This window comes from Canis aureus, chromosome 25 (genome assembly GCF_053574225.1).
Source record: "Canis aureus isolate CA01 chromosome 25, VMU_Caureus_v.1.0, whole genome shotgun sequence".
NCBI lineage: Eukaryota > Metazoa > Chordata > Mammalia > Carnivora > Canidae > Canis > Canis aureus.
The window spans coordinates 8,148,831-8,167,245 of NC_135635.1; the positions used below are offsets into that span (position 1 = coordinate 8,148,831).

At 45.5% G+C, this 18,415-nt stretch overlaps 2 long non-coding RNA genes across 9 annotated transcripts in view; one reads left to right on the forward strand and one right to left on the reverse strand.

The window, feature by feature from the left end:
• Nucleotides 1-2,450, forward strand: part of LOC144296943 (uncharacterized) — a 37,592-nt gene extending 35,142 nt beyond the window's left edge. For all 7 annotated transcript variants that reach the window (XR_013363891.1, XR_013363888.1, XR_013363886.1 and 4 more), the window contains one exon: nt 8-2,450. This is a non-coding gene — a long non-coding RNA (uncharacterized LOC144296943). The remainder of the gene's footprint in view (nt 1-7) is intronic.
• On the reverse strand, nt 1,130-9,652 carry LOC144296941 (uncharacterized). 2 transcript variants are annotated; one of them, XR_013363879.1, is made up of 3 exons: nt 9,463-9,652; nt 4,054-4,160; nt 1,130-2,152 (listed from the first exon to the last, which is right to left on the reverse strand). It is a non-coding gene; the product is annotated as an uncharacterized LOC144296941 (long non-coding RNA). The 2 variants fall into 2 exon arrangements; XR_013363880.1 differs by lacking the exon at nt 9,463-9,652 and adding an exon at nt 8,904-9,121.
• Nucleotides 9,653-18,415: the final 8,763 nt, after the last annotated feature.

Genomic DNA, 18,415 nt, shown 5'->3' on the forward strand with positions numbered 1-18,415 from the left:
CTTCCAGCTTTAGCCCATTGAATGGAAGCACCTAGAAGACAAGTCTTCACAACAGTGGATTAATCCCAAGGATTGTTTTTCTTTTAACTACTGATATGTTGCTTCTGCTGGTACTCGATATTAGCATCTACGACTGGGCAAAGACAAAGTTTGAGATTTTTTTTTATTTGTTTAAATAAACACTTGCGTAAGTGTTTAATATGTATTTGGCACAGTTCTAAGTGCTTTCTTTACGAGCATGGACTCATTAAATCCTCACCAGTCATTATTCATTCTTTACATTTGTGAAAATGGAAGCACATAGCTAGCAAAAAGCAGAACCAGGAATCAAGCTAGGCAGTCTAGATCCAGAATCCATTCTCCAATCTAAATTGCCCGCTGTGGTTGCCACTTTAGCTGCAACAAAACAGGTATGTCTGAAAAATATGTTTTCCAATATCTCCACCCAGTGAATAATGTCCTAGGTTAAAATCTTTGACAAATAAATGTTGTTGTCCTGAAAGCCAGATACAATGCCTAAATTTTTAAAAATGTTTTTTAAAAGATTTTATTTATTTATTCCTAAGAGGCACGAATACAGGCAGAGAGAGAAGCAGGCTCCCCGGAGGGAGCCTGACGTGGGACTCGATCCCAGGACCCCAGGATCACAACCTGAGCCAAAGGCAGATGCTCAACCACGGAGCCACCCAGGTGTCCCTAAAAATATGTTTAGTATCACATCAAAGAGCCTATTAGAATGCAATGTTCTCAACTACAGTAAGTAAAGACCAGGTTTGCTTTGTATTCAAAAACAACAACAAAAAAACTCACATACTTTCTGCAGACAAATCTGAAACTTTTTTCAAAAACTTATTTATTTTAGAGAGAGTGGGGTTGGGAGGAGTGGGAGAGAGAGCTTCAAGCAGATTCCACACTGAGCGTGGAGCTGGATGTGGGGCTTGATCTCACGACCCTGAGATCACAACATGAGCTGAAACCAAGAGTCAGCTGCTCAACCAACATGCCACCTAGGTGCCCCAAATCTGAAATATTTTAAAGCAAAGTGAAATACTCGCCCTCAGCTCCTCACTTTCCAGAACCAAGTGACACAAAAATCCCATATTAACAATAATCTGACTTGTCAAAGAAGACCTTTGGCACTTTTTCTCTTTAATTCTTGTTTATAAGTTCAGGTTACAAAGTTTATGAAGTGAAAAATGTCAACTGTGTTTAAAAAGGCAAAGAAGAGTGGAGATCCCTGGGTGGCTCAGCGGTTTGGTACCTGCCTTTGGCCTAGGGCATGATCCTGGAGTCCCGGGATCAAGTCCCACATAGGGCTCCCTGCATGGAGCCTGCTCCTCCCTCTACCTGTGTCTCTGCCTCTCTTTCTCTCTTTCTGTGTCTCTCATGAATAAATAAAATCTAAAACAAACAAACAAAAAAGGCAAAGGAGAGGGGGAGTCTTTAACCAGGACTTCCCATGAAGTTGGTCTTCAGAATGACAAGCAGTTTCATTAGTCAGAAGAAGGAAACTAAATTACTACTCCTTAGATGGACAGAGGAACTTCATGTTCATCAAACTGGTACTCAAAATGAACTTCTAATCCTAATCAGATACATATGTGTGTGAATACACGTATGTATGTGTAAATATCTATGTTTTATAAGGTTGGAATCAGCTAGCTTAAAGTATCCTGCAAATTATGGCCAATTTAGAATCAACTTTATAAAGTAACTAGGAATTACTAGTTAATTAACTAACTTCAGGTTCCTCCCATATTCAGAAAGGTGGATTTTAGCCTAATGGATTAAAAACATAAGTACTAGGTACTTGCTGAGAGCACATCTGGAATCACTTTATTCTGAAACTGTTGTATAATGAGGTGCTAACATAGCCAACTATGGCTCACCCCCCACTGAAATGAGTGTGTGTGTCCTGGACTTAACCCCTTTTCAGTAGCAAGTTCAAATTCCAGAACAGCTTGTCCAGGGATCATGTTGGCAGGAATGTGCTTGTCTTGGAAACCTATGGACCAAAATATGCTCATCCTTAAGAAAAGTAGATCCTGCAGATAACAGACTGGCCAATCAGTGGTTCTCAGATGTCTCAGAACCGTTGGGTCTCCTATCCTTACTCTTTCCAAAGTCAAGCCCATATTCTCTTCAGCACAACCTGTGAAACAAAAGACAATAAGCAAGAAATTGTAACTAGTCCTAACAAAACATCAGACCAAGACATTTTGGGAGAGGCAATTTTCAGAGATGAGCAATTTTTCACGATGTCATTGATAAAGCATATGAATGGACTATAGATTGTGCGGTTGTCAATTCACAAGTTTTCTGGTGGAAACAGATTTATCTAATGGCTGAATAAGATTTATTAATTCCCTAGAAGGGAAGGGAGAAGAAATGGATAGGAAATATCAGAAAGGGAGACAGAACATAAAGACTCCTAACTCTGGGAAAAGAAATAGGGGTGGTGGAAGGGGAGGAGGGCGGGGGGTGGGGATGAATGGGTGACGGGCAGTGAGGGGGGCACTTGATGGGATGAGCACTGGGTGTTATTCTGTATGTTGGCAAATTGAACATCAATAAAAATAAATTTATTATTTAAAAAAAAAAGATTTATTAATCCCCGTGACATGACATTCTGAAGTGGAATGAGAAGACAGGAGACCTGGGTTCTAGCCCCCGTTTTCCCATTAACCAGTAAGTAGCTCAGCCAGTGATGTTGATTTTGTGCCCAGCCTCAACTGCTTCCCTTCATAAAATTAGTCAGATAAATCTTGAAAATCTCTTCCAATTCAGTAAAAAAAACTCAAAGTTTTTTACTGAACCTCAGACATGCAAATATAGATGCATGTGTATGTAGATTGGAAGAGGGATTCCAAACAACCTGTTGAAGAGTAAAACAGGCATGCAAATCCAGATGCTGCTCTATCCTATTCAGACAAGTCTTTAGTTATCATTTCTTCCTCATACAGGTCACATGGGGTGCTCACTGAAATAGGCTTGGAGTTCCCATGGTTTATACCTTTCAGTCTCTCTCATTTCCTTCCCACTTCTTACCCACCATCACACCAAAAGGGATATGGTATGGTGCAGAAATTTGCAAAACTGTACAATGCCATCCTTCTCCCTAAATGTTTTTATTTTGAAAAAATAGAGCTATTTTCACTTTAGAATATTATTTATGTTAGCACATTATTGGTTTGTTATTTTTCAATGACTTAAGTATGTTTAAGATTCTAATATGGCAAATATCAACAGATAAAACCCACCTGAACAAACCCTTTGCAGTCCTCAATAGTTTTAAAAGTACAGGGATTGGTGGGGGGAGAGTCCTAAGTCCAGAAAGTTTGAGAACTACAAGTACAGCAGAGCCAGTCTGGCTGACTTCAAATCCCACTTGTACCACTTAGGAGCTGTGTGACATTGCGGACAGTTGCTCAACATTTCTGGGCCTCAATTTCTTCATCTATCAAATGGGCATAATAATAATCCAGCTCGCCTCACAGTATTGTCATGTGGCTTATGAGTCGGTACATGAACTGTACTTAGAACCATTGATGTTATCCATTCCTGTCTTTGGTGGCCTTCCCTTCCTCTTCACCACTTCCATTCCCCTGTTCTCTTTCTCGCTCTCTCCCTTTTGTTTGTTTGTTTTTGCTTGGTTGGGTCTGGTCTGGTCTAACTACTGCTGCCTCTGCCTTACCCCAGCAAGTAGCTGTGACCCACATTGCTTCTGCCAGGGCTAAAGGTGTAGCTGCCCAGGTCCCCCCATAGCAAGCACCACTTTCCTCCCCGTGCTGTGCAGCGGGCTGTATTTTGAGTTTGCCCTTCACAGAAGCTCCATCAGCAAAAGACAGCTGGAAAATCAAAGCAAGCAACGCTAAATTTTTAAAAACGTGCTATGTCAGATGAATTAAAACGTAAAGGAGAAACTTAAGCCTTAGGAATAATCAATGAAACAGAAGAAGGAAGTAGAGGGAAAATGCAAGCAATTATATTCATTCTTTAAAATAAAACTTGGTTGGGGGGGCATATGGTTGGCTCAGTTGGTTAAGCACCCACCTTTGGCTCAGATCATGATCTCGGGATCCTGGGATAGAGCCCCACTATCAGGCTCCCTGCTCAGGGGGCAGTCTGCTTCTCCCTCTACCTCTTCTTGTGCTCTCTTCCTAAAGTAAATAAATAAAATCTTTAAAAATATATGGTATTTTTCTGCCTCATGGGTCTTGGGGGGGTTTAGTTGGACAGACACTAGTGCCTACAGGCCTCCTTCCAAATTTTGTAAGTTTTCACTGCCTTCCAGCTCCTTTTTTAAATCTTTCACCTCCCAGAATACCCTTGCCTCCCAAGAAACTTCAAGGCATCAACTGGTGTAAATATTCTGATGAACCAGATTCCCATCATATGCAGTGACTGATAACTATTTAACCTTCAGGGGAGGGATGGCTTTGACCTTTATTAATATATGTAATCATAATGCCTTCTTTTTATATAGTTTCTAATTTCTAAAGTATTTTCACTGGCAGCCTGGGTGGCTCAGTGGTTTGGCTCAGCGGTTTAGCGCTGCCTTCAGCCCAGGGTATGATCCCAAAGACCCAAGATCAAGTCCCACGTCAGGCTCCCCGCATGGGGCCTGCTTCTCCCTCTGCCTCTTTCTGCATTTCTCATGAATAAATAAATAAAATCTTTAAAAATATATATTTTCACATGAATTTTCCTTTAGTTCTTAACAATTAGCATGTTATTATTCGTATCTTAGAGTTTAGGAAACTGAGGCTCACAGAAGCTGGCAAACTTGCCCTGAACCACAAAACTTTGGACAGAAATTAAACTGGAGTACAAATGAAAGCGGAGGATTTTTTAAACCCTGGAAGGGAGTGGGATTGGCTGGGCAAAGAGGGGCGGGGCCTAGTGGGGAAAGGTGGTACTGGACTATTTTTGTCAGGGGGTTACCACTTAAGCAAATCTGCTCCACTGTGGAAATTACCTGTACTAATTCCCCAGGGTTTTTCATAGCTTTTGCATTACCTCCACAACTCAAGCTATACATTTTCTCAGAATTTCAAGATTTATCTTTATTTTTTTAATTTACTAATTTGTTTGCGCAATAGCTACTTTGGCTACCTGTTCTAAGAAAGAGTTTTAAAAAGGTATGCCAGGATGCTTTCATATTGGGGCTGCTTCCGAATAGTGTCTGTAAACTGACAACTGTCTGTATTGCATGTGTGATATCATTAAATATATATTTGGTCATTCCAAAACTATCTGGCATTTGTCCTTTACCAACATTACTATTTTAGTTTCTCAATCATGTGAGCTTAAAATGTACAGCTGAATCTAATGAATGTCAAACTTGTGCAGTGACTCAAGTTGATCAGAGTGCTTTTACACAGAAAAACATTTAAGATTCACAAAGGATCCGTTGGGGGTGAATATTTACTTTTTTTTTTTTTTTTTTAAGATTTATTTATTTGGGATCCCTGGGTGGCTCAGCAGTTTAGTGCCTGCCTTTGGCCCAGGGCGCGATCCTGGAGTCCCAGGATCAAGTCCTGTGTCAGGCTCCCCGCATGGAACCTGCTTCTCCTGCCTGTGTCTCTGCCTCTCTCTTTCTCTCTAGGTCTATCATGAATAAGTAAATAAAATCGTTAAAAAAAAAAAAAAGAAAAGATTTATTTATTTGAAAGAGCGTGCAGATGAGTGGGGGTAGGGGCTCAGAGAGAGGGAGAATGCCACGCAGACTCCCTACTGAGTGTGGTGCCCCATGGGGAGCTCAATTCCAGTACCCTGAGATCACGACCTTAGTCAAAATCAAGAGCTGGCCACTTAATTGACTGGGCAACCTTGCCCGCCCCCTCCATTTTTAAAGATTTATTTATTTCAGAGAAAGAGAACAAAGGGTGAATAGTCACTTTACGGAAAACAAAGACAAATCGTTTTGAACCATCACTCCTTCTGAATAGGTTTAAATTTGCATTAATTTAAACACAACTGTTAAAGAAGAAAGTGTTATCTACAAGGAGTAAGACATCTGAAATATGTGATGTTCTTTGCATGTAAAAGAACTAAGCAATCTGAAATATTTTTAGCAATAGTGGTATGTTTAAGCCAATAAACTCTTCTTTGACCTATTTTTTGTAATTTATCAGTTCTGTCTAGCAGAATTTACTGCAATAATGAAAATGTCTATTTCAGTGCTTGCAATAGGGTAACCACCAGCCACATGTAGCTATTGAGTACTTGAAATTTAGCTAATGCTAGGAAGAACTTGGTTTATTATATTTAATTTTAATTAAACAACTTTGTGTGGCTAGTAGATATGCATCAGACAGAGCACTAATAAGGTCCCCCTACAGCAATAAAAAATCCTATGATTCTATTATTCTAAGGATCCCAAATTGTGAGGCCAGGATTAAACCTGTGGTTAATAAACCTCTGAACATTAATTAGGTACTGAAGTAAAATTGGCTAACCATACAGAATTTTTCAGTTGTTTTTGTTCTTATTTAGTACACTCCAAGAAAACTATTAGGTGCAAAATAACAAGTGGGGCAGTAGTATATATAGTGAAACAAAATATATATCCCTGGCATTGGGCAGTTAGTATCAAATGAAAAGATGATGGAGGGACCCTGGGCAGCTCAGTGGCTGAACGACAGCCTTTGGCTCAGGTTGTGATCCCAGGGTGCTGGGATCAAGTCCTGCATCAGGCTCTCTGCTAGGAGCTTGCTTCTCCCTCTGCCTATGTCTCTGCCTCTGAGTCTCTCATGAGTAAATAAATAAAATCTTTAAAAAAAAAATTTTTTTTTAAACGATAGGGAATACAAGGAAATATAAGAAAGAAAGGAGGTTGAGGAGTTCAGTATGGACCAAGAATGGACAATGTTCCCAAGGGCACATTGGTCTCCTGGTTCTTAAAACTCAATTCAGTACATCTTTACAAGATAAGACTGATGCAAAAAAAATAAAAATTAAAAAAATAAATAAATAATAAAAAATAAAAAATAAAAAAGATAAGACTGATGCAAACTCACCCTCTTAACCAGTACTACTGAGTCCCTATTTTAGGACAAACAACTGTGCTGAGCTCTGGGGACACACTGTTGAGCAGCACAGAATGTCTGCCGTTCAGGAAACTTAGGCATCTCCTAGGAGGCAAAGCCACGTGAACAAGCAATGAGAATACAGTGTAGTTATAGGTGCCACCACAGTAGCCTCTGGGTGGCAAGTGAGCACACACAGGAGGCTTCTAAGCCAATCCTGAAGGGGTCAAGGGAGGTTTTGAGGGCAGAAAAGAAGGTTCCAGAAAAAAATGAGAGAAGGGAGGGACGGAGGGAGGAAGGAACCCATAGTTACCTTCTTAGTGAATGTACCCAATATTACTGTTTCTTTTGGAAATTTCCTTTTCACTTTACGTTATGTCATTGACCATTTCAAGGGTGTTCACTTCTTGAGTATGTTTCCATCAATATACTTATCCAACACTGACAATTGAGAAGCCTCATCCTCACTTTCCTGGAGGTCTCACACCACTTCCTAGGGGCTAAAGGTCTTTGAAGACAAACACTACTCCAGAGAAAAAGAAGTTCCTAGGTCAAATATGTCAATACTCTTCCATGTATAAAACATGTAATACTGCCTTGGAATGCAGGAGTTCTTCGTTTCTTTTTTTAAATTGTGTGTGGTTTTCCACTCAAACTAAATTTAGACAGTTCTTCGAACTAAACTTCAGGAAGGTTAAATGAATAAAAGGGGGGGGGGAGGAAGGAATCTTGCCAAAATGTAAATTTAATATTTCAATACAATTATGTTTGTTGGTAGGAAATTTCCATAGCAAGTGACCACAGCGTGGGATTTATCTCCAACAGCCTGGCTTCAAATTCCAGTTGCTCCACTTACAAGCTGGATGGCCTTTGCCAAGTTATCTGATTTATGTATGCCTCAACCTCCCTAGCTGTAAGGGATGAGATAAGGCGTATAAGGAGACAGAAGGAACCCCCACCTCACAGACTTGACGAATTTAAATATGTTGACATATATAAATAAGTGAATCCTCACATATTTATAAAGAACTTAAAACAGGGCAGCCCGGGTGGCTCAGTGGTTGAGCCTCTGCCTGCAGCCCAGGGCCTGATCCTGGGGTCCTGGAATCGAGTCCTGCATCCAGCTCCCTTGCAGGGTCCTGGGATCGAGTCCTGCTTCTCCCTCTGCCTGTGTCTCTCTCTCTCTCTCTGTCTCTCATGAATAATAAAATTTTTGGGAAAAAAACAAACAAACAAAAAAAAAACAAGACAGCACCTATCTCAAGCAGTACACAAGTATTAGCTATTCTTTTTAGTTACAAGAATTCTTTTTTTTTTTTTTTTTTTTTTATAATTTTTATTTATTTATGATGGTCACACAGAGAGAGGAGAGAGGCTGAGACGCAGGCAGAGAGAGAAGCAGGCTCCATGCACTGGGAGCCCGACATGGGATTCGATCCTGGGTCTCCAGGATCGTGCCCTGGGCCAAAGGCAGGCACCAAACCGCTGTGCCACCCAGGGATCCCAGTTACAAGAATTCTAACGGCAGAAACAATATACACTGTTCTGGTGCAAAAGTCAAACAAAAAGCGTAGAAAAGGCATCGGGCAGGTCCAGCAGCTTTTTCTAGCCCGTGCTTTCGCCTCGAGGTGGAAAAGAGAGGAAAAGGCCCCAGAACAGGCTGCCAGGGGACCCGGAACACAGCAAACCCCCGATGCCTCCGCAGCCAGCGCAGCTGGTAAACAAAGATCTCAACTTTCTAATTCAGGCTGGTAATTTCTTTCCTTTTAATTTGCTTCCAACTCTTTGATGGGACGATTTGAGGAAAAGGAAGGGAAAAAAAAAAAAAAAAAGGCCACAATTACTAGAAAGAACGTAAACAAGGGCACGCACTTGAGATGAAACAGTTGGGCGCGCTCCTGTAGGGCAGCGCCGGGGCCGGGGTGCCCGCGCCGCGGCTACTCAACACAGCAGGCGGACACAGGAAACCTCCGGGGCGCCGCCTCCCGAGCGTCCACGGGGGACTCATGTGGAACCGGCTGCAAGGCCGGGCCCGCGCCCCGAGGGCCGCCTCGCGCGCACACACCAGCGCCCGCGGGCCTGCCGGGGCACGCGGGTCGGGCCGGGGCCGCACCCTCGCTTCCGGCGTGCGTGCGTGCGTGCGTGCGTCCGGCGCGCGCGCCCCGCCGCCGGGGCTCTCCACGTCAGGAGCCACGTACACACGCGCGGACGCGTGCCACGGGGGCGCCGCCGTGCCCCGCACTGCGATGTCCGCGGCGGGGCTCTCTCCGCGGGAACCCGCAGGCCCGCCCGCCCCTTTCCTCCACGCAGCCGGGGGCCGGTCGTGCCGTCCCCGTCCGAGCGCCGTCTAGCTTCCCCGTCGCAGGCGGAGGCCAGCGTGGCCCGCCCGGCCCCGCCCCCCTCGCCGCGCCGCGCCGCGGGGCCTCCGCACCTCCAGGGCCCGCCCCTCCTCCTTTTCCTCCTCCTCTTCTCCTCACTCGCTCCTCTCCCCGTCGCTTCCCCGCCTCGGGCTCGGGAGGCGGCGCCTGGTGAATCACCGTCACGTGGGCCCCCGGTGCGCAGAGGCGGGCGGCGTCTCGGCGGCTCCGGCGCTCGAGTGGAAAATTCCCGGAGACCTACTGAGGCTGCGCGCGGAGGCCCCGCCCCCTCGCCGCGCCGCGCGCCGCCCACCCCCCCGCCTGCCCCCCCCCCCCCGCCTGCCCCCGTCTTCCGGCCGCGGCCCGGCCCCGCCCCTGCGGAGGTTCCTCGGTCCCCCGGGGGCTGCGCTGCGCACGCCCCGCCCGCTGCGGCCCCCGGGCTGGCGCCGCCCGCGCCGCTCGCCCTCGGGTTGGCCGCGCTCGCTTCCTTCGCGCCCCTCCTTGGGGCTCCGGGCCGCCGCGCGGCCTTGCCCCCGACCTTGTGCGCAGCCCGCTGGCATCCTGGCGCCTCCGCCTTCGCCTCTGGGGCGCCGCAAGCGCCCTCGGGGCCGCCACCCCAGATCCGCAGGACACGCCCCCCCCCCCCCCCCCCCAGCTCGGGTGGCGCGGAGGACAAAGGCGGAGGGCCGCTCCGGTCGGCGTCCTGCCTGCCGCGCCGCTTAACGCACTGCGTCGTCGCTCCAGCAAAGCGCACGCTCGGCCCAATTTTCTTGCAGCTTCCCCCTGCCTAACCCCCTGCCTAACCCCCCTGCTCATTTGCTTGGCAAATAAGCTGTTTTCTCCATCCCGTGGCGTTCCTTGCTTCGCTTTCCCAACCGCGAACGACATTCATTCCCGAGACGGCAACTTTGGGGAGTCGGTTGACCTCATCCCCCCCCAGGGCTGACACGTGGCTACACAATGACATTATCCCCCCCCCCCCAAGGGGTGTGTGATGCGCGCGGTTCACCTCCAGAAAGCAAATGCATTTCACGGTTTGAGCGGCCGGTGGGCTGTGCACGACCCCTCTGGGTGGACGGATGTCCCTGGACGGGGTGGGGATGAGAAGTGGCATTAGCGCCAGATGTCCCCAACGTGAGGGTTACTTGGAGCTGGAGGGAGGAGGCATCGTAATCAGACACGGGGTGCCAGAGATTTCTGCTAAAACCGGGAGTTTTACCTGAGTCAGGATTCCAGAACCAAGCTCAGATATTAAAATGCTTTCCGTCTCAGAACCAGAATTTCGGGTATGTTAATTTTAATAAATCCCTAATTGAGTATCTTAGCCCTGGGCAAAGAAAGATCCAGAAACTGACCCAAGTCTACTGTGGCCTAAGAGTGGTTTGAGTAGAACACATCATGCAGTTGGCTGTCATTTCTCCTTGGGCGAGAAAACAGACCACTAACAAGCCTAGAAATAAAGGTATTTTTAAACCACCTTATTTTGGAGAATTTTAAGAGAGTGAAAATTCCAATTTTCTAAGGAATGGAGCGTACGTACTACTCTATTCCATAAAACATAAATCTTCTCTTTACTAAGTATGTACACATCTTGTCTTCTTAGCTTAATTTGTGATTCTTAGTGAGAACTTGGCACGTTCTGAATAACCTGGAAGCGGGCACGCGAGAATTCTCGTCTGTGATTTTGCTTTCACATTTCACTTCCCAAGCCACTTATTGCTAATTAGCAGGTGTCAGTTTATCCAGTGAAAGAACTATGGTCAATAAATCCTTCATCTTTCTGACGCTGTTTCTTTTTCACTTTCATTATTATATATCACACCTAGCAAATAGACTATCCCAGGGTCACATGAAAAGGCCAATGGATAAATACCACAAAAAGGTCATTATTCAAGCCATTCCTTCCCCCCCTTTCCTTGGGGAGGAGACAAGAAAACCAGAGTACTGACACTCTGGAACGTTCTATAGTCCTGACAGAACTGAATATATTGATACTAAAATATCTGTAAAATTACCTTAATCTTTTTATTTCTTTCTTTCTTTCTTTTTTTTTTTTTTAATTTGAGCTTCCGGGGACACCATGATTTTCTTTTTCTGACTGCAAAGTGAGGTGTGTACCTGCAGAACAGTAATGCTTCCAAACATATGGCTTCACAATATGCATCTTGTATTTTTTGTGCAGGACTATGTTACCTAACTCTGGCCAGTAGGACCTAAGATGTCTACAATAGTACTTCCAGGAAATGTTATCTCTCATAATAAAATTGATTCACAGAATTGACATTCCTTTCTTTGTGGATATGGCCAAGTCTGCATATGACCCCTGAAACCACTGCAGCCAACATGTGACCATGACAGGAGACATCTCCAGCATGCCAAAGATGTCAGAGTAAAGAGATGGTGAGCTCTTAATCTTTGAGGAGATTATCAAGCCCAAGAATTAACCCTATGACTGCCCTATCGGCTTCCTATTATATGGGACAGTATGTGAGTCCTTATTACTTAAGCCACTTTTCATTGCATATTGGGTTTTTTGCAATAAAATGTTTTCACTGCTGACAGCCCCTCTGTGGAGGCCAGCCTCCAGGATAGACCCCAATGACCCTCACCTCCTGGCATTCACATCTTTGTGTAGTCCCCTCCCACACCGAATCAGGGCTTGCCAGTCAGGCCATCAGATAACTACAGAGCTAACTGTCAGCTGACTCCAACCTCATAGGAGACTCGAAGCCAAAATGCACAACTGACCTGCTCTTGAGTGTCCGCTTCACAGACTGAAACTTTGAAATTTCAGCCACTAACTTGTGGAATCATTTATTACACAGCAATTGCTACCTAATGGAGTATCCTTCAGCACCAGAAAAACATGCTCAAGTCACCAGAGGGCTCAGGCAGTTAATATTATTGCTTTGGGCTTGAGAGCTGTCTTATAAAGATAAAATACAACACTGCATTTGTTGAGCACCTACTAAACATAATGCCAAGAATAAAATACATAAAATGGGCAGCCTGGGTGGCTCAGCGGTTTAGTGCCACCTTTGGCCCAGGGCATGATCCTGGAGACCTGGGATCGAGTCCCACATCGGGCTCCCTGCATGGAGCCTGCTTCTCCTTCTGCCTGTGTCTCTACCTCTCTGGCTCTCTGTTTCTCATGAATAAATAAATAAAAGCTTTTTTAAAGAATACATAAAATGATAAGAGAAAAAGAAGAGTAGAGGAATTTGTTGAGGAAACTGGGAGAGATGACTGCTAAGAAATATGTAAGTCATTGGAATAAAGGGACAGCTATGGTTGGGGAAGGGCAAGATTTCACTATTTCTTCATAATGCCAGCATCCATACTTGAATTTTGAATAACACTGTCTGGACAAGGATGTCAGGTTGTGTACATTGCAAAAGGTCATATTAATTAGGTGAAATGGAGCCATTAGAGAGCAAGTTCTTGGGATCAGTTCTCACATTGTGGCTTACAGAAGACTGGGTGGAAGAAAAATCTGCCCTTCTCCAACATCGACTCAGTTTATTATTTGCAAAGCACTGTGTTAAACATACTAATTCTCTAAAAGAACTCTATGTACCTGGTGCTGTTTAGGCACTGAAGATTGAGTGATTTGGCAAAACAAAGGACTTTTCCTCTTGGAGTTATTTCACTAAGAGGTCCGGGAGAGAGACAGGTAGGGGAAGGTCACAAGCAAATAAACAAAGGATTAAATAATATATTTTTCAAATCATGAAATAATACTATAAAAAAATCACATAGGACAGTGGTAAAAAGGAGATTGCATGCAAGGGGCAACTTTTGCCAGAATGGTCAAGGAAGTTTTTTGTTTTGGTTTGATTTGTTTTTTTTTTTTTTTTTTTTTTAGGAAGCAACACTTAAACTGAGACCTAAGTGGTAAGAAACCATCAAATAAAGATTGAGGCAAGGAGATTTCTTGGCGGAAGAAAGAGCAAGTGCAGAAAGTTATTCCCTGAAAGGGAATAACTTGGAGTGCTTTAGGGAGAAAAATAAAAATCAATGTGGCTAGAATGTGCAAAGAAAAAAGAGATGAGGCTGAGGAGGTAGGCAAGGGCACAACCTGGTAATGCCATGGTGAGTGAGGAATATGGATTTTATTCTGTTTGCCATGAGGAGTCACTGGAGGGCTTAAAGGAAGAGAAATAATTGATCCCCTTAAGCAAGGGATTTTATTTTTGTTCTGAGATCTTTCTGACTGCTGGGTGGAGAATGGAAAGTGAGCACTAAGTGCAGAAACCCAGAGATGAGTTAGACGGTGGCTTTGGCAGTGATCTAGAAGAGGAGTGACAGTCATCTGGACCAGAGCAGTGCAGAGGGTAAGAAGTGGCAGGATTCTGAATTTGTTTGGAGGCAGAGCCCTCAATATTTGCTGATGGATTGGATATTTGAGGATAAGAGGGCTCAAGATGACTCCGTGGTATGGGGCCTAAGCTATCTCATGAATGGCAGTGTTGTTTTTCTAAATTCTAAGAATTAAGAGAGGAACAGTTTTGCTAGAAATCAAGAGTTCTGCTTTGGCTAGTAAGGGATGAGATAGATGCCCTCTAGACATACCAGATAGCATGTTTGTTTCCTCCTGGTCCAAGAGAAGCTCAAAACTCTTTACTCCTGCATGTATTCATTCAACAAAAATGTGTTGTCAGGCATGTAATAGGTGCTAGAGCTAACAGTGATCAAAGCAGATTGTTAACCTTAAAAATAAAACTGCCAGTTATTTTACCAGCAAAAATGGGTTTATTTGGAAAGGGCAGAGAATTACAATCCGGGACAGGCAAGCCAAGGCAAAACCATAGGCAAGTCCAAAAAACAAAAGAGAGGAACCTTATTTTATGGAGAAGAAGGAGGAAGTTGGGAGGGGTTGTTTTGAACAAAAGTCCATTGGAGAGAAGCAAGAGTTCTAGTGATGACAGTTTCTCATGTACTGAGTTACAGGGGTAATTTCTTATAAGATGCAAGGTACATCTTCTCATGTTGGAGCCTGTAATTCCTGATTCTTTCCTGTTGAGGATTCTTCTGTTGGGTCTATAATTGACAATTCTTTCCATAATTGATGTTGAGTGGTACCAGAACTCCTACCAGCCTCCCGTTCTAGCATCCCAAATCCACTTTAGTGAGGTTTCCCTTTATTAATTTTCACGGGATTAAATTCCAGCTTTCGCGGAGCTTAGAGTGAGGGAGATAAACAATAAATAAGCAAATAAGTAAATATAATTCAGGTAGGGATAGATATTACAGAGGGAAAAAGCGTATTTAATTCATCCATCTACTCGGTAAGTACCTTCTTTTTTACAGGTGACTAGGCTGGGTATGGTTAGCCAGACTCTATCCTGGAAAGACACGAACGTAAAATCTGTTACATAGACAACACAAAAAGGGCCACAAAGAGATAAGCATTTATAAAGCACTAAGTTCAAGTAGAATGAGCACAGTCTCAAATGGAAGCATCTAATAAAAAAAGACTAATGAAAGGTGTGATATTTAAGCTGAGTTTCAAAGGAAAGATAAAGTTTAGATATACAGTAATGGCAGGAGCTGCCTACCACAGGAACTAAAGGATAGAGGTAGAAATATAGGCTAGGGCCAAATCAAAGAAAGTCACAAAAGCCAAACTGAAAAAGAAACCATTTAGGGGTGCCTCGATCGGTTAAGTGTTTGACTCTTGATTTCTGCTCAGGTCATGATTTCAAAATTATGAGATGGAGCATCAAGGTGCTTGCTTAGCAGGCAGTCGGCTTGAGATTCTCTCTCTCCCTCTGCTCCTCCTCCCAGGCTCCCTGTCTCTCTCAAATAAAAACAAGGAAAGAGGAAAACAAATCTATTTGGTTGGAAATGGAGACTAGAGAGAAGCAAATTTATTTTTTTTTAAAGATTTTATTTATTTATTCACGAGAGACACACAGAGAGAGGCAGAGACATAAGCAGAGGGAGAAGCAGGCTCCCTGCGGGGAACCTGATACAGGAGTTGATCCCGGGGGTCACGACCTGAGCCAAAGTCTCAGACCCTCAACCACTGAGCCATCCAGGCACCCGAAAGAAGCAAATTTATTTAAGCCCATTTCAGGCAAAGTGAAATGCTGGATAAATAGGTTTTTGAAAAAAGAAAAAAAAATTTAATAGAATTTTGAAGAACATCCTAAAGACCAATTGTTTAGCAACCATTTGGGAAAGTCAACTCTTTATGCCCCCAGGAAACAAAACTCTTGAACTTTATTAAGTGATAATGGTCAAATAATTCTACCCCCCTCCCAACTTTTTTTTAAATTTATTCATGAGAGACAGAGAGAGAGAGGCAGAGACACAGGCAGAGAGAGAGAAGCAGGCTCCATGCAGGGAGCCTGATGTGGGACTCGATCCCAGGACTCCAAGATCACGCCCTGGGCCGAAGGCAGGCACCAAACCACTGAACCACCCAGGGATCCTCCACCCCACCCTGAAACTTCTAACAATCTACCTTGACTGCATTTCTGAAAATCCAAAGCTGACAACTGATATTTGTGGTTATTTTTCTGTCTTCGGATAGGTTTGCTTTCAGTAGCTTTCAATATTCTTTGATCCCAACCCACAGTAAGAAATACATTTTACATCATAACTCAGAATATATGCATATGTATAAATCAAAATTAAAGTTTTATAGAATAGTACTTAGCATTACTATACATAGCATAGTGGTATCTCTTATTCTAGTTTGTTCTTCCGCACTAAAGAAAAAAAAGCTCATAGTTATCCTTTGAATTCATCTCTGTCCACCATTGGGCTCCATTCTGCAGTTTGAAAAACATTCTTTTAAAACATTGGCTTGGAAATGAAGCAAAATTGTAGCACTTTTGACCAACAAGCATGAGGCAGCACAGGCACTCAGGAACTGGGTTAGGGCACCATGTCCCATGCATTTTAGCCCAAAGCGTAACCGTACCAGCAAAACCCCAAGCACCTCGGGCCTCCATTGGAAGTCACTTCAGTTAGTAGATATACTCCAGATTGGCCTTTGAAAAACTGGGAATTAGAAATCAGATGCTTCAAGGTCTCCCCCTTTTTCTCTTTTTCCTCATTTACTGTTCAAGATCTTATACAGAGATCAGAACAAGATTACAGCCCTCCCCTCAACACACACACAGACACCCTGAATTTTACAGGTTCTCTTAAGTATGTGTTGCAGTACAAACCACCAAAAAGTCCAAAGGACAGGCGATCCAGCTGCCAACGGTGCAACTTGCCAGCCAAAACCACCCATCCTGAGGGCTTCCGTAGCACATCGGACTGGGCAGGGGAGGGGGACTCACCTGGACGAAAAAGTGGTTTAAGACCTTTTGATTTTTATTGGTGGAAACCTGATATAGAGAAACTTGCAGGGAGTCCCCTCCAACCCACCACTAAGAGTGCTCGCCTGACAAGCGTTGATGGGTGTTATTAGGGAACGAATGTGGAAGAAAGGTAAGTCCTTTCAGCTCCGAGTGCATGTCAAATGCCAAACCTGCCTTGGGGAAGTGCACAATCTCCCTGGGGAGACCAGACTACAAACAAACTGGAACAATTTTGAGTACAAGACAGCACAGGTTTTAAGAAGTCCAGCACCACATGGTCTAGAAAACAATTCCTGCAAAAAGACGGGGGGCCAGCCTGAGGGGCTCAGTGAATGAGCCTTGAGTGACGGTGAGGGGAAGTTGGGCTGTAAAGCAAGGAAGAGTATTGTTAGGTCTGCCCAGCAGGAGGGGTGGGGAACAGTGGTGTGCAGAGGGGAAATCGGGTCCTCCCTTGTCACTCCTGAACGCCTGTGCGGGCCCAGGGCACCCGTAGCCTCACGTGCCACGGAAATAGACAGCTGTACAGATTTCCTCAGGAAAACATTGAAAGCAAAAATTGTGATCACACCCAACCCTTTCCTCTATGCCCTGCCCAATCTCTCCCACGTCCCCAAAAGGAAGAGAGCAGTAGGTCAAACTCGTTTGTTTATTCATTCACTCAACAAGCATTTCTCCTGAGGGGCCTTTGTTTCCAGCAAGGGACGGACTCGTGCCTTTTCCGCAGCACGAAGTATTCCGCAGCGAAGGGGCCCCCTAGTTGCCTGGCTCAGCAAGACCACATCACCACTGGAAGGGAGAGTCTCCCAGACCAGCATTCCAGGGGGGCCAGCGCCTTTGTAAATACAGGGGAAGAGAGGCGAGGAGGGCGAGAAGAGCTCTCAAGCTGGGTCGGGGGTGCTGGGATGAGTGAAGTGGGTCTGCAAAAGGAAACCTGGGGACCCCGTCCCCCTCCCCAAAAGAACCAGCTTCCCCACCCACCCCCACCCCCACCCCCAGCCCAGGCCCCTTCGGGATCCCCTTCCAAGAGGCCTGGCTGGCAGGTCAGGATGTAGCATTTCCCCCCTGCTAGGGTTTTCCACGTTCATACAAAAAAAGGGTGGACGGAAATGGAGCTGCCAACGGACCCACTCAGGCTAGTCCTGAAGAGTGAAAGCGGGTCTACATGGAGAAGAAAGAACGAGAACAGAAACCGGCCATGGAGACGACGCTGTTGCGTTGGTCCAAGTTTGAGAGAGAAAAACCCCAAGCAAACCACAAAAATAACAGGCAGGGAAGGGTCGGGTGGGCGGGATGTGTCCCCAAAACGCCTTGGGGAGAAAGCAAAGACTGCTGGTAACTCGGAAGGAAGGGATGAAGGAAGGAGAAGCCTCCTTAAAGGCAGCCGCCTGCGCGGGGCACCCATCGGGGCTGAAAGGAGCGGGCCGGGGGGGGGGGGAGCGGGGCGGGGGGTCTCGGGGCTGACCCCGAGGCCCGGGAGAACGGGGTTGGGCTTTGCCCGGGGGCGGGGGGGGGGCAGCGGGCGGGGCCGGCCGCCCCGAGGGCGGGGGGCGGGGGGCGGGGGAGCGGGGGGCCGGGGGCGGGGCCTGCGAGCCCGGGCGGGCCGGGGGCGGGGCCCAGGTGGTGTTGATACACAAAGACGAGGCACCCGGGCGGCCGCGGCCCCGCCCCCTGACGCGTCCTCCGGGGCGGCCGCTATAACCCGCGGGCT